Here is a 23,287-nt window from a genome sequence, read left to right on the forward strand (position 1 = left end):
AGACCGAGACCTATTTCGCGTTAACGGAAAATGATTCTCTTCATAATTTTGTCTCAAAATACTTTCTAGTTTCCGAATCGATTGTGACATTTCAGTTTTTTTTTTTGGGAAATATGAATTTTTGAATGTTCGCTGCGCGCAGCACCAGGTCCTTGGGGAGCAAAATCAGGAAAATTTACGAATGAATCTAGCACCGAATACCTTAAATACATCATATTAGCTTCCCTTTGAAAGGAAATAACGTTTGGAGTACGAAAAAAAATGTGTACTCACTTTTATTTTGCGATAACTAAAGCACCTTTTCACACAACGCCAACTCAACATGAAACGCCGACTTCATATTGATATATCGATGGGTTAAAGCAGTTTATCTCTTGGTTTAGGATTATCTATTGTGCAATCTAACCTTGCTTGATAGAAATAGGCAGTTAGAACCCCGACCTTACTGACTGATGCAGTTTTATAGGGACTGGAAGCGCGTGTTGCGTAGAAGCAACATACGGTCCGAGAGGGTTAAATTGTTCACTCGTGCGAGCCTTCTGGAAACGCCACAACGTCACAAAATTTCTCTTTCATCTTTCACATTTTTCTTTCCCGAAATACGAAAAGAGCAGATTCGTTTAGCCTCGATTTTTACTGTCCATCCAATCGCACAATCAACGAACGCTTTATTTTTTGCATGATTTTCATGAGGCTGTAGGTCATCTGAGGGGATTTTACGTCGTAGATGAAAAATATATTAGAAGCCGGGTAGGATAATTCTGCAGAAAGGCTTCCACAGACTATAGAGACGTTTTTTCTTCCTCTTTAGCTTTCTCGTTCGCGCACTCACACCAGCGAGCGCACACCGTCGTATACACACGACTGCTCTTATCGGCATCTGTTTCTCCAGCATTCTCGCAATCGGTCCTCTCTTTTCCTCTTTCCGTCTATTGCTCCTTACCGCTCCGTCCATCGCTTTCGGTCTCCCTCGCTCTTTTTCTTCGGCACACTCGCATACACACAGTACCAGAGTAGAATCCTGCGAGAGAAGAGCGTCGTGGGCTCATCATCGTACACGCCTCACTGGCCATTTTACACCCTCCGTCTAACTTCCCTTCCTTGCGACCCTTCACCGCTCCATTCCATATATACGGCGGGGGTGCGGGGTGAAAGCCTTATCTCGACGAATGTGGGAAAAGCTCTCTTCAACATCAACAGCCGCAGCATCTCCAATTTTCTATGTATATGTATATAGAAATGAAATGGAAGGGTAGAATATAAGAGGAGGAAAGAGCAATTCGGCGGCCCCTCGCTGCATAGCAACAATGCTTCTCAAAAGGTATCAAACTTTTTAGTGGTTTGCCCGCGTATAAGAAGGAGAATCAGAATTCGACCCTTTTTTATTGCTGGGCTTAACAGCCTTTCTCCTCCATTTTTCGATTCATTTTTTTCCCCTATATTTTGTACCTTTTTCATATCTTTTCACACTCATCTCTTACTCGAATCACAACGTTTTTTTATTCCCAGACAATTGTAACGAAGCATTACTTCTATTGGTGTGCAATGAAAAGACAGAAAGTTGACACTGTTCCTGGTGAGAGGGACCGAACAATAATGGTGCTCACCGAAAACATCGAATTTCAAAGGCCTTCGCGATATAAATGATGAAGAGACTGATTTGATCAGCGACCATATTTCCTTCTATTTTTACGTTCGTCCCTCAATGCGATTAATATCTTTAACTTTGCAGCGTTCGAGTCCAACGAAACGATCTAAAAAAACTCGAATAGTTCCAGCAAAATCTCCAATTTTGTTCCCTGCCGAATTTGCAATTCGGTATTTTTCAGCCCACATCAATGACTCGTGAAATAAAAAAATGATGAATTACAAATCTTTTTTTCAACGTCGTTGCATCCGAAGTTCCATGATTCTGCTGTCATCCATCCACTGTTTTAAATTAATGGAATTTTAAAATATAAATTATCGATCGCATCGAATTGCGTATCAAGCGTTGACTTTCCGATGACGCATATACTCGCAGGAAAAACCACGCATGCTTTCAGAAACTTCTTTTTCACTTCCTCTAAGAAACTTGTCTTGTGTAATATATTATAGCAGTACATCAGCATCAAAATGGACACATGATTTCAGTATCCTCGAGTAATGACTTACCGGCGCGACGTAAGCGCCACGTAAGTGCTGCAATATGGAGTGCACGTAACCGACGCATGTTATTCAATACATATGCACATTATATGACGAACATACGTATAACTATAGATCTGAAAATACTCGCTCAGGCTGCCTACACCAACATGATACTCGAGGATTCGTTGAGTCTCTGTCACGCACGCGTGCCCCTTTCGCCGTGCTTCAACTTCTCTCCAACAGCAACCTCGCAACTCCCTTCGCATCTCATCCGAACGTATATACTTATTTATATCTCATCTTACGCTCCATATATCTCTATATTTTGTATATTATATGTAATAGTACTCACGCTTAACACGCTAAAGTTCTCCGCTGTTATATTAATCACCACAAATTATTATTAATGATAGCTGCATGCTGTTATTTTCACGTTATTTGGTCCTGAAATTCTTTCAAGATTTTCATTCGGAGCATCGCGTTACGTGTCGAGTGTTTATTCGCCTCGCGAATGAATATACTCGACGCATTTGATTTATTGAGAGCTCGAGCCTCTTGTAATTTCATCAGTATCCCTATCGATTTATTATTTTAACTGATATATAACTTTATGAAAATGTTGGGCCATGAGACATCCATGTGCGTGTGCTCACTTCACGACTCTTTGCCTCGTGACGTGTGTCTCGAGATGAATTCTGGCCTCATTTCATGAAAATCTCTCGCAGCTTTAGTGATGGACGATAAATTGTTGGTGGAATCGGATCGAACATCTCTGGAATCAAGATTTCGAAAATTCTTTCGAAATCGTCAGCTGATGAACATTTGCTTTTTGTTGTTTTAACATAAATTGAGATACGAGTCGCGTTCACGAGTCGACTGTAATTGAGACTTTTCGCGACGTACCGATCACCAATGGCTTGTAATATCCAATTTCTCTATAGCTTTATAAACCGCATGGGAGCGACGAGCGTTCTTACGTTCCCGTTGACGATCTCACCGCTTCCACTGAATATAACGTTTTGTTGATAAAATTGGCCAATTTTCTTTTTTTTATGATTTAAAGACTTTGGCATCGAATATCCTTGTACTGAAAACGATCTGCATGGATTTATAGAAATTCGATATAATCGCTTAATAATCGTCCTTGCTCTCTTTTGTCATTTCTTTTGCGCGCTTTCACGCTTGTTATTCATTCTCTGTAATTCACACCTCAGGAAAATAACTGTTTTATTATGCTACTAGTGGCGATGGGTTCGCTACACTTTTCAGACGCGATGATCGCGATACGTCTGACAGAATTTCACCGCAAGTTGTTACTCAGACTATACACATCTAGTCGCCGCATTATAACGAAGTCTCGAGTACGCCCGTAGCCGCCGACTCGCTTACATTTCCAAAGTTGATTCGAGTGGCGCCAATTTATTTCCCAGACTCTGCGTAGGCCACTCGACGCTTTCCGTATATATCTGTAGGTTCACGCGTACACCTTGTCATCAATTCTGTGAAAGCGTGTAGGATTTCGTACTTTATAATTCATGACCGCGATGCATCAAACTCTTCTCGCTGCTCTTTTTAACCACGTTTTTTTAACTTTGGCATTCAAAATTATTAGGAAAAGTTTTCGTGATTTGCATTCAATGTCAGATGAAAAACAGAAATTTTATACTCTCGTTTGTTTCGGTGATTTTACGTCCAGAACGAATAGTTATTGTGATTCACTTTCACTAATAAATGATGAAATTTGGAATCGTATTGAATTTCTGAGCAAAAATGTTAATTCTTCTTCTGCGCTGATTCGAAAGTTATCCGACTATTAGAGACGAAAAGAACTGGAAATTTTTTATTCAGAAATAATGAACGACTCGGAGAGAGTAATCGGAATATTTTCATCGCTGAAAATCCACTCGTTTAGCGATGGTCAGCGCAAGCACAGCGGTTCATTCGTTCCATCCTGATTACGTTTTCTTTTATTTTCGATGTAAAACTGGTTTGATAAGTTTTCACTCAAACGATTTTCATTCAAATTTAATTTATGTTGCAGCGCATTTGGATTTCTTTGATCCGATCCTCCCCATAATCTTCTGACAAACGAGTTTTTTATACAACCAACCCACGCTTTATATTTCTATCCTGCTTTTATTCGAGATCCCTTCGTTATTATACTGGTTGCGCGAGCTGCCTCCAGTCGATCGTTCGCCACACAAAAATCGAAGAATCTCGTTAACCTCTCATTATACATGCCCGATATATATTTTTCATATTCTCCCGATGTAAAAAAGCGCAAAATTACTATTAACGTGGAAACTGCGACGCCTGTGCGCATACACGCGTGCATCGATCTTTCCAAGTCAGCTTCGCCCGTGTATCCATACGTGAAAATAATATTGCGCCGCTCGTCGGTCCGCATAAGAGCTCTCGCAACTGAGTGGTCCTTCTCGGCTTATGCGAGACTGGCTACCCGTCGGAAACCCGGTGAGAAATTCAACCGATATCGGATTATAGATTATTTGATTCGGAAGCGGGTGCACACCGAGTCGCTGCCCCGGCTCCATTCTCCATTATCAATATTGTATTTCCCATGGTTCAAACTGTTTGCTACCACCGTCATAACTCTTTCCACTTCTCCACCTTCCCATCATCATATATTTTCTCTATATCTTTATAACACTGCGTATCACTGTGTGCGTGCATGTGTGTCGCGGCTGGCAATGGCGATGCTCCGCCAGGCCCTAATCCGCTTAGCTTTCCGACAGTTTCGAATGCAAAACTTGCGCTACCAAATGCCAGCGTTGACGAGATCCGTGCGCACTGCACTCGTTACATAGATTTATTCGCAAAAGGACGAGAATGAGCATCTCCGCTCGCGGCAGTACGCAGGTAATCCTATTATCCGTGTACAACTGTATCGAACTATATTTCCCTTCATTTTTTTCGTTCCGTTTTATTTCTCGATTTTATCGCACGCTGGTCAATTTCCACCGAAAAATATCAAATCGTTCATTTCCGTGGTTCGCACACCGTCGCACTGGGGCGCTTTGAGTATTTAAGATGGCGCGGGCAGAATGAATGAGCGAATGGAAGTTTACTGATCGTTTGATTCCACGACGTATAATATTGAAATGATTTTTATGAGAGGAACAAAAAATTTTGATCGATGGCGAATGAATGGGTTATTGAAGCAAAAATGACTGGATCGGATGAACGTTTCTGCACAGTACAGAAGCGAACATTCGTATTGACCGCAATAAATGAACTTTGGAAAAATAAATCCATCAACGTAGTTTATGGTATTAATAATATGAAGCGTGTTCAAGATTCAAAGTGCTTGTTTATCAAGAATATGTCGAGGAAAATGGCGAATGCGAATATGCGAAGCAAACGAATCATTCGCAGAACGCTGTGCTCGGGGACTTTCATGAATGTTCGCTAAGAAAAAATAAAGCGAGCGCTGAAAAGAGGCGGAGAAATTGCGTGAAAAAAGAGCTTTTATCCGGTCGCTGGACCATGCAGATGTGCGTCTATGGACAGCGAACTCAGGCAACAACGAAAAGTAGCCTGCGCACATGTACGCTCCCTACTCGGGACACGTACCTCCAAGGACGCCCTTCAGTGCTTCCAACATTCTCATTTATGCATGTAATGCATTTAGTGGCGTTTCCGCTGTCGGTCGACGGAACGCGCGTTCTGCGTCCGTGTACCGGAGATCGCGAGAAAACTCTTGCAGCGTTTTACACTTTTCTCCCCTCCTCTAATCCTGTTTTTCTACATTCTCTTTCTCTGCTTCCCCTCTTCGTCGGCTCATTTTCTTGCCGGAAGTGTGTACGTGGCACAGCTTGCGTACGTACCAGCACGTTAAGAACCGTACAACGTCAATGGTATCGGTAAAAGCAAACTGATTAAACGGAAGTATGTACTGCAACCAGGTTCTCTTTGGATCTACCGTGAGCCCGGAAAATATGCAAACTTTAACGAAACAGGTTTTCCAACCCTCGTCGTCTCGATTTTAAACTTTCGTATACGCTCCCCCACTTCGCTCACAAGAATTTTAAATCTTTCTCAGCGTAATACCAGAATATTCGTGAAACTTCTCTCGTACGAGGCTCCTTCGGGATATCTATAATTAGAATATTTGATCGGTTCAATGATCCTGCTGATTAACCCATTTTTTTAACTCTTTCGACATTGTTTCACGTCGATTGCTATCTTCTCTGGTGTCTGTTTAACGCTATTCGATGCGGATTACTTCCACGCGTAAGTTTTCTAGAGCGCGTTAAGAATAAGGTTTGTTCAAAAACTTTTGGAATATTTCGAAACGAAATTCAGCCATCGCTTCAGTTCTTTTCAACGACGCGACTGAATCGATTTTACCCAGAAAAGAAGCGGCGATTCGTGCAGTCAGGAATTTCATCGAATTTCTTTTTCTCATTAACAGCAGTTTTTGATCATCCCTCGTCCGACGAGAATTGCTGGAGTACTTTTTTCTGGCTTTCTTGGAGGCTTGACTCATTCAATTAAAAGAAAATCATTTGCAAGGCTATGAATTTCCGAGCTAAAATACTCCTTGATTGACGTCCAATGAGAAAATTCTTTCGTCCCTTGACAAATATCCATTCACTGAAATGGTGATATTCCGTTTAGGCCCAGCTGAAACGTGAGCGATAAAAGCGAGGTGAGAAAACGACGGGGCGATTAATTCACGAAAGTCAAGAGGTAAAATGGAAAGAGTTTGAGAAGTGAAATAAAACGAAAAATTCTACTATAAAACTCGAGAAAAATTGTGTTCGCCGGATTAATTTCTCCACGTTGTTTTCACACCCTTTTAGCTGTAGTGCATATACGCAGACCCAGCAATTTTCTCAACTCACCAACGTTTTTTCATTATTAATTGCATCAGAGGAAAAGCTAGAGCGGCGGACGAGAGAATGAGAAGGTTGAGTCTGCACCGCATTGGAAAGGTTGGTCGAGCAACCGACGAGAAAAAAAATTTGTATTAAATCAACCCATGAATATGTATACGCGCAAAATGTTATTTTACGAGTCACAAGACTTCCTTTAATCAATAAGCCACTGAGAGAACATTCAAACAATATCAATGCAGCGTCGACCCCTCCAATTAGTGAATGTTTTTTTCATCAATCATCGCTTCCCATTTTTTTCTGCTGTGAAAATTAACTTGATTAAAGTTTTTGAAATTTCGTAACAAGTGTTAAAATAATCTGGAAATAAAATCTGTTCCTTTTACGAGTTTTTGAGTTCCAGGACAAGAGTCACTAAATCTTAACATTCGCCGGACAGACAAACAGGTTTTTTGTTCGTTTTCGAAAAAAAATATTGCCGAGTGACGTTAACTCTATTCTCAAAAACAATAAAATTGCATCAAAACTCCCCCACAATTGCGAATTATTCCATTTCCTCGGTGATTTGTCAAAGCATCACTGTGAATCCCACTTTTTCGACTTCTCAAGTAAGTTAATAAAATATAATAGTTCATACAATTCATTTATGTCGCGGAGCAAAAGATCCAAAAATGTTTTCAAGCTCATGACACCAATCGGGTAAATACGCGGTGATATATGACGGGCTTATAACTATATACGTTCGTTTAGTAACAGCCGATGAGGAACGAGCCTGCACGGAGTTGAAGCATGTCCCAAGTTTATCTGGTCCCGTGCGAGCAATGGAGATTTGCCGTTGGTTCTAGGCGAACTTTCCGCGCGGAAGAAAGTTCAAAGGCTGTAAAAGAAGATGGTGAATTCTTCGTATAGCAGCAGGCAGTTGGGATTGGCGATGTGGTTTTCCGCGTGTGCTTGTGTGTGCGTCGGTGTGTTAAACGCGTCACGCTTTTTACTTAGTTATGTACGAACATTGAGGACCAAGCGCCGTCGTTCCCTTTTTACCCTCTTCCCGACGCTCTTATTTTCCTTCTTTTTATCGTGCAAAGTGTGCGGTTAAGTTCGGCTCGCGCAATACATCTTGGGGCGACGGGCGACGTTAACTACGGAAGAATTGATATTGGCTGCTCCCGAGTTGCGGAGCTGGATGTGCCCCTGGTTTCCGAACGCCTCCGAGTGATGCATGCTTGAAAATTGGCAGTGAGCGTTTGTCAAACTTTTACTACGCCTCTGCCACGCACCGCTGTGAACCGCTACCAACTTCATTATCGGATATTTCGAAACGAATTCTTTGCAATGCTTGTGAAAATGCAGCATCGAGAAATGCTCTATCTAAAATTCCCAGGAAAATGGCATTTACTGTACACTGAGTGAGAACGAAAAGTCAACAACGAAGTGTTGCGGGGTGCCAACGAAATTTACGATGATCACAAAGGTTAAATATATGATCAAACGAATAAAATGGTTTTAGACCAAACTGCAGATTCATTATCTCCGAAAAAATTGCAGTTGAATGAAGAAAACTCTTCTAACATCAATTGCTGTTGAATTAATCAACAATTTTTTTTTCACAGTCTACTATCCTCGTCTCTTTACCGAACTAAATAGGGATGATTCCAAACTCGATCGGATCCCAGAGTGAGCATGGTGAATTTATAGTTCTTGGAACAAGCGCAACGAAAAAATTGACGTCTAGACATCTGTAATGGAGTTTAGTCGAACTTCTGAGAAATCATTTGTCACGATGTGCAAAATAGATATTGAGTAAGGAAATAACGATTAATATGGAGTACCGAAAGTTCAATGAAAACGTTGAACCGAACGAAAGGCGTGATTAAAATGTAAATAAACGGCGTAAAACTGAACTTATTTCGGAGAGTTATGACTCCGCTTGTAACGAGAGATCGTGTACGAGATAATGTATGGTGTACGAGAATACGTATAGAATGAAGAATAGAGAATAGCTTTGGGTTGTGCGGTGACGCGGTTTGCAATCCACACTCGGGATGGTGACCCGGAGGAGTTCCTCCGTTGGCCCTCAACCGCAACGAGAGAAGAGAAATGAGCGGACGCCGGAGAAAAGGGATACAACGGAGAGAAAAAGTCTCTTTAGCCACGCAGACGTTGCACGAATGAGTTAAAAAACGTAAAAAAACAAACGAGGAAAAAAAACACCAAGCCCGACAGGAATCGCATGTTAAACTAAACCACTCGCGTCACTTTCATGCGATCGTGAGAAAAGTATCCAGCTGTACAGAGACGCGACGAACGCATTATACGAAGATCCCGTTGACAACTATTTTTCGCTCATGCCTTCGCATATAAACATATTCTAAAAATAAATTCGGTTTCAATACCTTCTTGAACCGCGTTCGAATTATGCAAAATTAAGATCACACAAGGATTTCAATGACGTCACAATCAAATGATAATAAAGAAAGTATGTTGCAGTATTCAATAATTCAACCGAGGCGCGGACTAAATAAACTCCGAAATCACGCATGTCCGCATATTTGAAAGGGCTCACACCAAATGACTTTCGATTATACGAAAATCCAGCAACAAAACATTTTGCCAAATAACTTGCCAAATGACTAATTGTCAAATTACTTTGCCCAATAACGAGACCTAATCATTAACCCTCATTACGTATAAAACTCCACTTATGTAAATACTCATTTATTCACCCAGTCTCATTATTAGTATTAACCCCTTCGACGGCAAGATATTTTTCGCGCCAGGTCTCCAAAACGCTGAAGAAAAAAGTTTTTCAGATTTCCACGAAAATTGGTAGCCAGGGGTTTTCGAGCTCGCCGATTGCGAACCTGCACTCAAAATGCAGAAATTCAAAATCGCCGATCCAAAATGGCGGACCGAAATGCACAAATTGTTCTGACGCCAAATGGCGCCAATGCCACCGACAAAGGGGTTAAGGAAAATGATGTCGAAACACGAACATCAATACAAACAAGTCGAAAGATAACCTAACGCCTAAACACGAACGTGCAATAAATCAAGGTACAAACAAAAATATAAAAATTCAATAATTCAACATTCCCGTTGTAAAAATACGACTTCGAAAAAAAAACTTGTAAAAGAAACTTAATGAATTCTCAGATACTTGATTCTCAAATCCCTTAAAAATTGTTTCTCAATTGAATAACCTCGAGTACGAAACAATTTATAGAAATATTATTGATTTCGTTGATATATCTCGCACCTATTTTCATACATAACTTTAACGATATTTCTGCAACGATCGTTATATCTCGGTCCCATAAATAAATATTAATAGTAAACCAATCCAATGAATTTGAGCGATTAATCGACGTTACGTTTTCCCCCCATCTCTTCCTGAAATATAGCGCATAATTTCGAATATATTCGAACTACCCTATCGGGTATACAGTGAGGATTTTGTACAATTTCTAGGTGGAGCAATTTGCATGTTAATCGAAAAAGGGAGTAAGAGATATCATAACTGCTTCCTGCACCCATTTATTCTCTTTTTCTTGGAATATTATAACACCTTTACTCGCTTTTCACGTGTATACGAATTATTTTATCACGTACTTTATACACGTTCATATACTTTTATATATATTAAAATGTACATGCCTAAATAATTTATGCCTATAACTACCAGCGTCCACGCGTATCCATACGCACATATACATATGCCACTGGGCACATAACTCTGCGTAATTGCTTAAAGTGTTTGCAGCAGCGGTTCGCAATACGGGCCCGCTCGAATTAGCCAGTATCCGTGGAACCAAGTCTCCACCTAGATAATATACGATACGTATAAACGTTATTGTATATATATATAATAATATATACAAATATACACAATATACGTTGGATATGCGTGTACCTGCGATATATGTACAGGTATCGAGTTTCAGATCCACCCAATGAACACTCCGGTGTCTTGTCCCGGGTAAACAGTCGTGTGCATATACATATGCCTGCGCGCTAATGCAATGCAAACGTTCATCCAACTTTAATACGTTCTACACCATATAATAGGGTATATCTATTGAACCCGTCTATGTAGAACACTTTTATGGCTTTTATTGCCGTGTCCACGTGCCCCTCAGAGGTGTATCGAGTGTTGTATGGCTCGCATTACAAGTGCTTCCGTCGCACATACCAATGCGCGTGCATCTTTAAATATGCAATGTAAGTTTATACATATATATTGCATGCACATGGAGATGAACGTCGTGTGTAACGTGGAAGTCGTCTTCCGCACGTGAATGACGGAATATCGGTTGTACATACTATCGCGCTCATTCATGTGATGTGAAAACGAGAGTATAGAAGAGTTCGGTACTTTGCGATAACGCTCAAAGCTCAGAAATTATGTTGTCGCACGTCAAACGCTTGTGCTCGATACATGCTGCTTGATTCATTGACGCGTTACGTCTCCGATAGATTCATAAATATGGATATTACAGGATCATTCGTGTTAGTGGGAAATACTTTTTTTATTAAATATATGTGCACGCGAACGCTGTGTATTTTGACGTACAAAGATACACGTTATGGGAGTCTATATACGCAGAGAGCTGGGCTTAACGAAAAACTTGAATTCATTCGTACACGCGTAATCGAACGGATGTGTTACGGGAACTGGAATCGACGTACGGGAGCAACTGACACGCTTGCAAATCCAGGCGACTTCGCGCGTTTAAACGCTCGCAATGAAACGCCGATATCAGATCGCCATCTCGACATGCATATTTGCATGGGTGAACATAGCTAGGTATTTACATGTACAAAACGATCGGATGCATCGATAGCACAGAGATCACAATCGATCGATTTAATGATTACGCCTACTCGCGCTGGTGCACGCGAATAAAGTCGTTGAGACAATTTGTCTGTTCAGTTATATAAAAAGATTCTGATTCATGAGATTCTTCATGGTTGGGAGTCTTCCAATCAATTTTTATAGGATTTCAAAATACTTTTCCTTGACTCTCTTTAGCCTTGATGTAACGAACCGAATGACGCAGTGTGGATTGTCGTAAAATCATTAAACTTCGGCCTATCGAACAGAACTAAACTTGCATCTTCTCATTTAAAATGATTCGCTTGGACATCAACTTTTTCACTTTTTTATTTGTCTGTCCAATGGAAAAATATTTAATGACATTATTTCTCAAATGGCTGTTGTAATACCTTTGGTATTGATAAAAATTTAATAGAGCAATGTTCGTGAATGAGTTGCGAAATTGCACTCGTCCTGCATATTCACGCAATCTCGTTTCCGATTTTTTAAAAAATGTACGTAATTTCATTTTGATTGAAAATATGCTTTTATATATGAAGATACGTTTTACGACTGGAATTAATCCCATGACCCGTAATAAAGTCGAATTCCAGCTTGTACCTTTGCCGGTTTCGTGATATACTTACCAAACGTACACAGCAGGCGCTTTTTCGTTTTCTCGTTCGATCGCAACCTCTCTGAAAATTATAGCGAGTGCATGATAGCACTTGGCATACGGCCCCGGCTCATCCCGGGGCTTCACTTACCAGTGCACTGTGTACAAAGACTGCACATTGGACAGTTGAAACCGAGAGAGCTTACCTTTTAACTCTCATATTTAATCGAGTTGGTACCGCCAACTTTACGAGCAGAGTTCACAGTAAAACCGACGCTGAGGGTGCCCATGGAGATGCTGCTTTGAATATTCTCTCAGTTCGTGTGCAAGAAAAAATTCTGGCCATCCCATTCGTTTATACTAATAGCTGGGGTCTGCATACACGATGTTCTGCTTAATCCGGAGGGATTGTGAATTTTCTTTTTCCAAATAAAATACTCGATATCCAAAAAGACATAATATTACGACGCTGAAGTTTGCAGCGTGCGAGTCCAACGAAATGAGAGAAAAAAACATTTGTAATTGAGCCATTTTTATTTCACGAAATGTCGCGGTGCACGTTGAAATAACTACAAATTCCAAATTCGGAACGAAATTGGAAAATTACTGGAATTATTGGAGGCTTTTTTTACACCATTTCGTCGGACTCCAACGTTGCAAACTTCAGCGTCATATTTCCTTATAATCGAATCGAGAAATTGATTGGCAAATGATGCAAAAATGTCACGCGTATTTATTGCTCCTTTTCAACATACATTTTTCCCGTCAATATTATCTCCCGTCGAAACGAATCATTATAAAAAATCTAAAACCGACTCCCTCGTTTTATCCTTTCCGTCATATTTAAGTTGCCACTCGTTCCGTTTGTCGACATTGGTCTTAAATCTTGTAGCAGGCTAAAGTGTAAGTACGCCTTGGAAATTCAAGCTTCTTCGTCCTCCTCGTCACGAAAACTATCCGAGGGAACTCGATCCCTTCCCTGCTCGTCTCTTTTGCCGTGCCGGTCGCTCGGTGCGCCTCCTCGGAAGCTGGCGGTGCTGCGGCACGTGCGACTACTCGACAAAGACTACAATGTACACATGCGTCTCTCTATGTATTACATACTTATTTGTGTATGTACGTATGAAGTTGCGAAGAGAAGGTTTCGGATTCGAGTAAAGATGTCAGCGACGAGTTTATATATCCCCCGTAGCCGTCGACGCCGTCGTCTCCTTTAACACCCTCGTGCACTCTATCTGTGTGTGAGGCACCTGCGTTCTCCCGTAGCTTTTACAAGGCGCTCCCATCTCGCGAGACAATAAACCCCCCGGGTAGCTGCAGCTTGGATCTCTCATCTCCTCCCGGTCACGTAATGTCCGCTCGGATTTCACGCTTCTTCCACCCCGCCTGTACGCCGCGTGTATATCGCTCGGTCAAACCTCTCTCGCATCGCCAATGCTTTTCGACTCGCTGATGCCGCGCCGGAGATATATCGAGATGATGAATTTTCATTTGAAATAAAGTTTAACTATCGCAACTTATGTTTCAGTGCCTGAGAATGATTATTCTCGAGGAGTAAATCTTCGATTTGACAAGTTTGCATTATTCAAAGATGCGCGCGTTTCTCGTAGCCCAATTCTGATAATCGAAGACGTTATTTTCTTAATTCATTTCAGAATAAATCCTCCAGTTGTTATTCGATCGTCGGTCGACCAGTGGAGGGAGTTGCCCTGCTTTGAAGGGGTTTTGAAAAAATGATGTTGGAACATCGATCGATCTGAATGAAAATATGTAAACGAAAATAGTCGACGGTTTCGTGGCTGCGTTGTACATATGGCTCGTGAAAATGAATAATCCCGCTTATATGTGGGCGAGAGTGCAGTTATCACGAGGATTGTGCTGCATTATGGAAATGAATGAAAATAAGTCGATTTTTTCATTTTCGCAAAGGTGCCACTCGTGAGAATGTCATTTTTCAAATGAATCCTTTCCCCTTATCCTCGACTACGGGGACTTCAATCATATTCGTGGCAACGCTCGCAAGCACGCGAGAGGGATACTCACCGATGGGGAATAATGTTGTACGGATTGCGCGGGGCCGGGGAATCAACGCGGAGGCAAAAGCGAATCGGGACAGAGGGGAAGAGACTGAAAAAATATTCGGCGTTGTTTCTATTCATTTGTTCGTTTAGGCTGGACGAGAGGGCGCATTGCAAACTCGTTAGCAGCCCTTTCGTTGTCTTCCAAAAGATTCCTTCCGCATGCGCATGTACACAACTCGTTCAGAGCATTTGCGGTACATCGCGTTGCCGCTTTTTAGGAGAGCTAGAAGAAGAAAGAGATCGAAATATAGAGCGAGAGAAAGCGAACACGAGAATGGCTGCGTCGGTATGCGGTGTTGTATTCATATTTCAAAAATCTCGTGTTTGCCATTATCATGTGTACTACGAATTTATTCCATCGTGTACCAAAAATCCCGGAGCTCTCATCCTGCAACGGCTCCCTCGCCCTCATTGTACTCTCCGTTGGGCCATTAATTATTTTCAGAACGATTATAACTGCGGCCCTCTCTCAGTGCGTGACATGCCACTCGGCACGGCTGGACTTTCCCCTGCCCATCCACCCTTTTACCAACACGACTTGCACTGCATACATATATGCATATGAATATATATTTATATCACGCTCTGCGCCTTGCGAAAACACCGGATCAAGGGGCGCAGCTATGGGCCAAATTAATGCTCCAAAAAAACGAGTCTGCGAATGAAAATTTATTCTTTATTATTTCTTTTTCACTTTGACATGCATGCTTTCATTTACTGTCATTATATACTTGATTTTTCATGCAAAATACAGTTTCTTTGCATGAGGAGCGTTCATGTTCGGTGGTCTAGTTCGATCGAGTTTCATTCCTAGATGGTAAAATATTTGACTCAGCGTGAGTAAACTTATTTATGATTGGTTTATAATTGTCAGATAATTGTGGTATAAAAAATCATTTAATTTCAACTTTAACGAGTTTCCTGAATATATATAATTATTCAATTTTTGATGTAATAAAATTACCATCTGCGTTGATGAACTGTTTCAATTGGACTTGCTGTTGTAAATATTTTAATTTTTTCATTGCGGCGTGAAAAGAATTGAAAGAATTAACGCGAGTTGAAGAATCACTTTGAACGAATGACCATGGGCCAACTGAGTTTCAGTGGCATAATTCTGACAGCCGGAGAGCATCCTCGTTTTTCACGAACACGCTAATATGCCTATTTTATGAAAAAAAAAATTTAACTGCCTATAGAGAGAAAGAGGAACGGAGTAAATTGTTATTTTTTGTTTGTCTCACGGGCTTTTGGTGTCGATCTGCTGTGGCTATAGTTTGCCTGTTGGAATTCTATGAGTTTACCGCTCTTTTCCGTGTACTCACGAGAGAATATCGTGCATTTTCGTCCTTCTCATTCCTTCAACACTGAATTCTCGTTTCCTCTTTCTCTTTGCGCCGTCCCCTCTTCGAACGTTCGCAATTCGAACGGCATGAGAAAAGAGAAGAAACTAAAGGGAAAAAAATCGTTTTCCCAGCGTAAAATTCAGTCTAGACGAACTTTTGTAATAGCGAGAGAACGGACTTCTGTCACCTAACACTCGAACGAACGTATACCAACTCCCACATACCATGTGAAATTTTGCAAGGGTCGGACTCTTTCAATTCGTCGTCCGGTGTAGAGAAAGCTGAAAAAAGCGAAAATAAGTGGGCGAGAGAAAGACGGAGAGCGACAAAGAAAAACACAGACCAGAAGGGAAAAAGGAGCAGAAAAACATTGGGAAAAAGAATGAGAGAATGCCCTAGGGAAATAGATTTCTTTGATGCACTTTTTACCAATGTTTACACACCTCGTTTTTCCGTCAACTCTGAATTGGCGATAAATCCGTCTAACGAGAAAACGTACAACTGCGTACAAGATTTTATTTCATTGTTTATTCGACTCCATTCTGCGAGATATTTCTTCATGCAAAAAATGCTCTCCCAAGTCGATGTTAATTGAATTTTAACTCGATCTTGCGTTACATCGTATTCCAGCAATGTTTACACCAAAAAACAATTATTTATTCGCGTTTGCACGGACGTTCATCGAGTCCTCGCCGTTCACGATATCGCTTCGCGGTTTCCTCTCGTTTGGTGCTGCGGGCCTGCACACTAGAGACACTCTCTACACCGAATTGGCCAACTTAATTGAGCTGTGCAAACTAAGCGTTTAACTAACTTCAACAAGTGGCACAACTCCGGAGGATTCTGACGGATAACCGCATTACCCAAGTCGAACGAAAACTAAACTGGTTTCTCACGTTAATCCTTCAGAGAATTCTTCCCGCATTGTCTCTTTATGAACAGCCTTGTGCATACTTCGTGAACAGCAAAATATTCACCATTCACAATTAATAATGAGAAATTAATAATAATTTTCTCATTCCCTTGAATGATTTTTCAACCGACTCGCATACCACCGAACATTTATGACTCATCATGGATGACAATCCTTTGAAAAACGCATAGATTTGTTCACCGTGTGCGGACACACGAGACACATTAATTCTCGGACCGTCCCAAAGAGAAAAAAAATGTTGAAAAGATCCCCGATAAGTATGTTTCATGCTGATTGTGATAACGAACGCTGATTTACCGCCAATTCGTTTGGTCTTTCGTATACAGATATAACGTTCCAACGAGGGACCATAAATTTTCGAAGCTCCGATGCACACCCGCAGTATATACGCGGCCCTATTTCCTCACTCGAGAATCGAACTCGTCCGCGATCCCAGGGACGGATTGCGCTGGTTATTTCAAGCTCGTTCGAAGCTTCCTTCGCTGAATCTAAATACAAATTTTTAATCAATGTCATGTCCGTTTTTATTTTTTTAGGCTTGTTTTTAGGGCGGTACGGTGCTGAAGTTGTTTCCCGTCGATCGATATTGATAACACGAGGCTTCCTCGATCTTCAGAGTACTGAAAACTTGAAAAAAACGTCGCGTCGAGCGGATCCCAGCCGCGCATTTTTTCGGAGCGTCATCGTGAGAAAGTTATTTGCTGTACGACCGTGATATTTTTTTAACGAGTCTACCCCGAGAGAAGATATATAAAGTAGGTCACTATGATAAAGTTTCAATCCCTGATGCGGTGAGAAGAAAAAAGATCTGGGAATGTATATGGAGATCACGAGTTTGTAAGACGGAACGTTGAAAAGAAGTAGAAGAATCTTTAATTTCCGCTCGCCTGCGATAACTTCTCGCCCGCGGAATCTCTCGACGAGAGGATTACAGGCGAGTTTAAGAACCTCTGGCCCATGCTGGTTGGCTCCTAATCACCCTTCGTCCGTTTCTCTGCTCGTAATATTTTCTCCCTGCTCGGAATCTTTTCACCCCTTCTTCTTATATTTTACTCGATTGCGCTCTCTTGATGGCCTTTTTTGCTGCGCGGTCGCGAGCACTTGAATTTATTTCCCACCATTTGTTAGTGGGCACGCGAAAAAAACTGCGAAATTTTACCGACGCGGTCACCACCCGAAAGGACTTATCGGGAGACGGTGTTTATGGCGGTTTAGAGAATTAAATAAAGCTGGAAATTTCAGCGATTGCATGTTGAATTAATGTCGTTGAATTTCTCAACGGAATGTTTATTTTCTGTCGACATTCCGAAAATATCCCATCGAAATAACGACCCTGAAGTTCGCAACGTTCGAGTCCAACGAAATGATCTAAAAAAACATTTGCAATTCACCAATTTTTTATTTCACGATGTGCAGGTTGAAAAACTACGAATTGCAAATTCGGCAGGGAACGAAATTGGACAGTTACTGGAATTATTGGAGGCTTTTTTAGATCATTTCGTTGGACTCTCCAACGCTGCAAACTCCCGTGTCATATCGAAATAAATAGTTTTATTGTGAAAAGATTTTATGATGCTACGAAGAGTAATTGTTTCTTTGTTTCCGGTATTGTTGAACGGTAATTGCTCACCCATATTCGTTCGACTCGATACGCGTTTACGAGTGCATCGAATTTATAGCGCAGCTCGGAAATTTATTGGTAGCAAACGGTAATAAATAAATGCCAACAGATTTGCAACATCGACTTTCTCCATTTCGTAATTTCGAGTGGGAGAAAGAAAGTCTGATAGAATGATCGATATAAAATTGCAGACATGTACGTAGTTAGCCATATGTGCTCACTGCGTTCACTCCCAATTGCGTGACACACGAGATAATAGAAGGCTCTCAAATGTCCGGCTCTTTCAGCGCCTTTTTATTCGTTCAGTAATTAGTTGTTGTGCTTTTTCGTGATTTCCTACTTGAGCCAGGTGATGGATTGTTCGCAGCCAAATATGATACACGAGCTCTAAGAATCGCGAACTCGATGGGCCGCGTGTTTCAATTCGGTAAGCTGCTGATAAACGATTATACGAGAGACCGATTAATCACTCCTCGTGATTCATAACTTCGTATTTTTCTTTTCGTCGGGAGGCATTGTCACGTCAACGCTATCACTCGAATGTCCAGACTCCGTTTTTACTGTAATATGTAATAGATTTTTCCCGCTGGTGAGACCGGAGAACGAGATCGTTGATTGAACGATGAGATGTAAGGCTGAATGACTGAAATAATGATACGAGCACTCTGGAGTTAAGGTACAAAGTGTAAAAGTTACTGCAAAACAAGCGTCACTTATATGTCACGTCGTAAAAAATGTTTCATTCGAAAACACTCATAAAAGAGGCAAAAACTTGAAAATATAACGGTGCACCGAGTTCGTTTTTTCATTGGATAAACAAATTTTGAAAGGGCCCCGCGAGGAGTGCATGTTTGGGGTGCATCGCTCGTGAATTTTCCCATAAACGAAGCCGAAGTTTTTCGTCTTCGGGAGTTATAAAAAATAAAAAATAAAGCGTGTATACTTCTCCGCAGCGTGACTGGCTGAGAATTTTTTTCCCTCTGAGAAGTCTCGTTTGCTCGAGCGAGGACGAACATGGGTATTATTTCTCCTGTTTTAACACTATGACGATCGCGGCCAGGAGGCCTGCGCTCTGCGAAATTTACCAACAAAAAGTTAAAGCGACCAAGAGAGTGAGATGGGGTTAAGAAAATTGTGCTTCTTTTATTTGCACCTCGTCATGTGCATGTGTACGGTGATAAACATAAAAAACGAGCGAGACGATGAGAGAAAAAACGAACGGAAGAATAAAAACGATAGCAAGAGAACGGCTGGCTAGTTAGCATGCTGCTAAAAAATTATCTCAAGCGTGAATCTCTGCGGAATTAGTCGAGGGTTTACTGCTTCCCTGTATATTTAATACCCTCAGAACACTTCAAGTTTTAAAAACTTTTTCAACAATGGAATTTGTATCACTGCTTTCAAAATTTACAAGAGTTTCTCAGAGAAGAGAAAATCGATGTTGGTTGGGCAGAAATTCGAAGGTTTTACGCCTTTACAGAGTAACTTGATTTTCTTTGGTCTCAATTGCACTGTTCATGTAACTCCATGGCACAAGCCTTCTTTCGTTTTGCCCATTATCCGTTGAAACCCGCATGTTTTATTTGCCTTTCTCGATAATTGAAATAACGCTCGTCGTAACTGCGATAATGGTCACTCGTTCACAGTTGTTTCTATTAGTGCTTATCAAGCGCAGGATCGCATTTTTCAATTTTTGTACCGAGTTTCTTATGAGCAGTGTACACAGTGTGAGCTGTAAGAGGCAATGAGTGAGCGAACAAAACAGTCCAAGTGGTAAGAAATCACTGTTCGATTCAGCTGATAATTTGCAATGGGGGACAAAGAACGTAATAGTTTTTGATGGGAATGAAAAAAAGGGGGGGGGCAGAAAGAATCGTGCTGGAGTTGAGTGGTTACTCGCTGGTCGAAGCGGTTTCGATTAGCCAGCTCGTTGAACCCACCGAGCGAAGGTGCTCTCGCAGAGCGCAAGAGCTACGGATGAGAAGGAGTCCTTTTCTCGAGATGCTCTCGATGTTCGCTAAGAGAATATCTCTGCACACGTGTACGCGAAAACGCTCACACGCACGTGTCCGTGTACGCAGGGGTGTGGAGTCGGTGCAGAGAACGAAACGGTGAAGCTTCGCTCGCTTGTTCGCGGTGGATCGAGTGTTTTACGTCCTTTTCATTGTTAAACTTTTCCGAGTGTACATATAGCGAAGGACAGAAGCGACTCGTCCGAGTGTCCGGTTCTCCGTTCTTTGGAGCGGCGCTCTCGAGGACGTCGAACAGCGAATCTTTTTAAACCCGTTTCGTTCGATTGCACCGCGACGACAGCAATTTCTCACGTTCCATTCGTTTGCCCCCCTGCTCTGGCCCTCTCTCGTAATCTACGATTGACGAGTCGACGCACTCGTATTGTTAATTGCATTCCGAGAAATCGGACTCGCGGACTCGTTCGCTCTTTACCGAGAGAAAGGGAAGCAATATTCTATTAAAAGACAAGTGCCGCTCGGAAGCGCTCTGAACCCAAACGCGGATGTTGATTATATTTTTGCTTTTTATTCCATGTCAAACTAACGCCGCTCTGTTGCTAGTCGGGAAATCAACGATCACAAGGTTCATTGCGAACGGTCAGAAGAGCTTTTAAATTTTTCAAAAATCTTCCCGAATCTTTAACGAATATGTTTCGTTCGATAAAACGAAAGTTTTCATGCATCGTTTTCATACGAGATAATATTAAAAAGCTTACGCATCTTCTTCATTAATGAAATGGCGATAAATGCTACGTCGCCGCAAGTTTTCGCGTCTCATCTTTTATAGAATGCCAACTAACGCGACCAGAGTCGAAGAGACTTCCGGTTACAATGACCCCCGCGTTTTACATATGCACTCGAGAGATCGATCAACATGTTTCAAAGTGCAATTTCTGCATGTCATAAAAGAGGTCGAGAGTTCTCAGCGGACGCTTCTCGATATGCGAATGCGATGGTAGCACCTATGAGGCTGGTGCATACAAAGGGCAGAAAATTCGAGCTTTACATAGCATGACACATTTTCCGCACACGTCAACAACCTGCTAGAAGGGGTTACTGACCGAACTTTCTCCACTTCTTTTGTTTCAGTTTGTAAGCCGTTAAAAGTTAAGCAATCCGAGTGTGTGAAAACGTTCGCAGCCCGAAAATACAAGTGACAGCGAGGACTTGGAGGGATAAACTGCATCGATAAATCCAAAGGAACAATATGCTTACGGTAAGTCAATCCAAGGAAGAGTCGATGCGGTGTATATGATGAGAAAAAAAAACAGAAGGAAAAGAAATAACAAATTTGGAAGAGCAATCGGAGTTGAAGAGATCGAGGAGAACAGTTATCGCTGCTAACTTTTATCTTCGATATTCAAGGAGTTTCTTATTCAAGGAAAGCTCATTTTTTATTTACTGTTATACAGTGAATGAGTTGTCGATTGTTTAGCGTTACTCGAGGATGATGATAATTGGATTCGACTGAAAAAAAAAAAAACAAATTGAGATTGTCAACCAACTTTTTCGATTCCAACGCTCGATGTTTTTTTACTATCGAGCACAAAAATGAATATTGGTATATAATAACGTTACGGAATTCAATAGCGAGCTAGTCTTGAGCACTCATTCTTAATTTTAACAGTCGCGTCGTTATTTTTACTTATTTTGCTATCGTGGAAGGCACTGTGAGGATTATAAGAATATGGATGAGCTTTAAAATAATTTATTAAATCAACGTTGATCATGGGGAATATTTCGGGTAGTGGAGCAGTCATTAACATGGTGAATTTTTCATTGGTTCAAATGAACTGCGCTGTAATCATAAACCGTGTTATTCCGGTCTTCGGGATGCTGACAATTTTCATACCCAAGTTCTCCGAGATTGAATGTTTCTCTTCGTGATAAATTTGAGAATATGTCAAATGTCGAGGAGAAACAGAGACTGTTAAATCTGTACTATGTAAAAAAAACAAAGTGTTTTAGAATTACACTTATGGCATGGATTCTGCTGAGCCAAACAGTGAGCTAGCCAACAGCCATTATGTATAAACATGTGAAATATGCACGAGACTGAACAACGTGCTCTAGGTTCTTTGGCAAACAGACTGAATCTCGAAGCCTCTCGACTCGTCGCTGTTCGAGGTTTCACTCGTGTACCAGGGATCTACAGCACTAAATTTTTTTTTTCAGAATCTGATTTCTTTGCTTAAATTTAGATTCATTCGTGCTAAAATTTGAGGGCGCGAATGATTCGAGCTTTTAATTATTAAATGATCGATGCACATGCTTTTTTTCATAGTTGCGACGGGAAAGAAAAACTCGAACCTTTTTGTCATACAATTTTTTTGCATTGGAGTAAAAAAATGGTTCCAACTAATTTTGGGTTTTTTTTTTATCTTGACACTTATTTTATTCCGGAGGAAAAGTTTGAAAATTGAGCTCGTAAAGTACAAAAATCAAGCAAGTTACGCACTAAAGAATATTCATTTCTTTATACGACGATGGACAATAACATTTTTCTCCTCTATCCCCGGTAAAAGTTGCAGAAAGTTTAGGCACTCCGAACAGATGATTCGAGAACGAAAGAAAGCGAGACAGACGGATAGATAATGATAGAGAGAGAGAGAGAGAAAACGTGCAGAGGCTAGGGAGAAAAGTGGCAAGTTTAAGAAAAACTTTACCAGTCTATATTCCCTCAACTCGAGGAATATCTTGAGTGACTACTTCGCGTGAAAACCTCCCCCGGGCATAACTGAAACGAGAATAAGGAGCTCGCTTCTTTCACGGTTTGCCTCTCATCGTTCTGATGTTATATCTCAATGATAAGCGACAATGTAAAGAGTGAAAAGTCTCATTCAGGCATTGATTTGGTGACCAGGGTAAAAATACTCTT

At 41.1% G+C, this 23,287-nt stretch overlaps 1 protein-coding gene across 5 annotated transcripts in view; it reads left to right on the forward strand.

Moving 5' to 3' along the window:
• Window positions 1-23,287, forward strand: part of LOC122410113 (ankyrin repeat domain-containing protein 50) — a 94,863-nt gene that overhangs the window by 40,116 nt on the left and 31,460 nt on the right. For all 5 annotated transcript variants that reach the window (XM_043418156.1, XM_043418184.1, XM_043418173.1 and 2 more), the window contains one exon: window positions 21,499-21,625. The gene's annotated coding sequence lies outside the window, so the exon portion shown is untranslated. The remainder of the gene's footprint in view (window positions 1-21,498; window positions 21,626-23,287) is intronic.

The sequence above is a fragment of the Venturia canescens genome, chromosome 1, assembly GCF_019457755.1.
Source record: "Venturia canescens isolate UGA chromosome 1, ASM1945775v1, whole genome shotgun sequence".
In the NCBI taxonomy this organism is placed as follows: Eukaryota; Metazoa; Arthropoda; class Insecta; order Hymenoptera; family Ichneumonidae; genus Venturia; species Venturia canescens.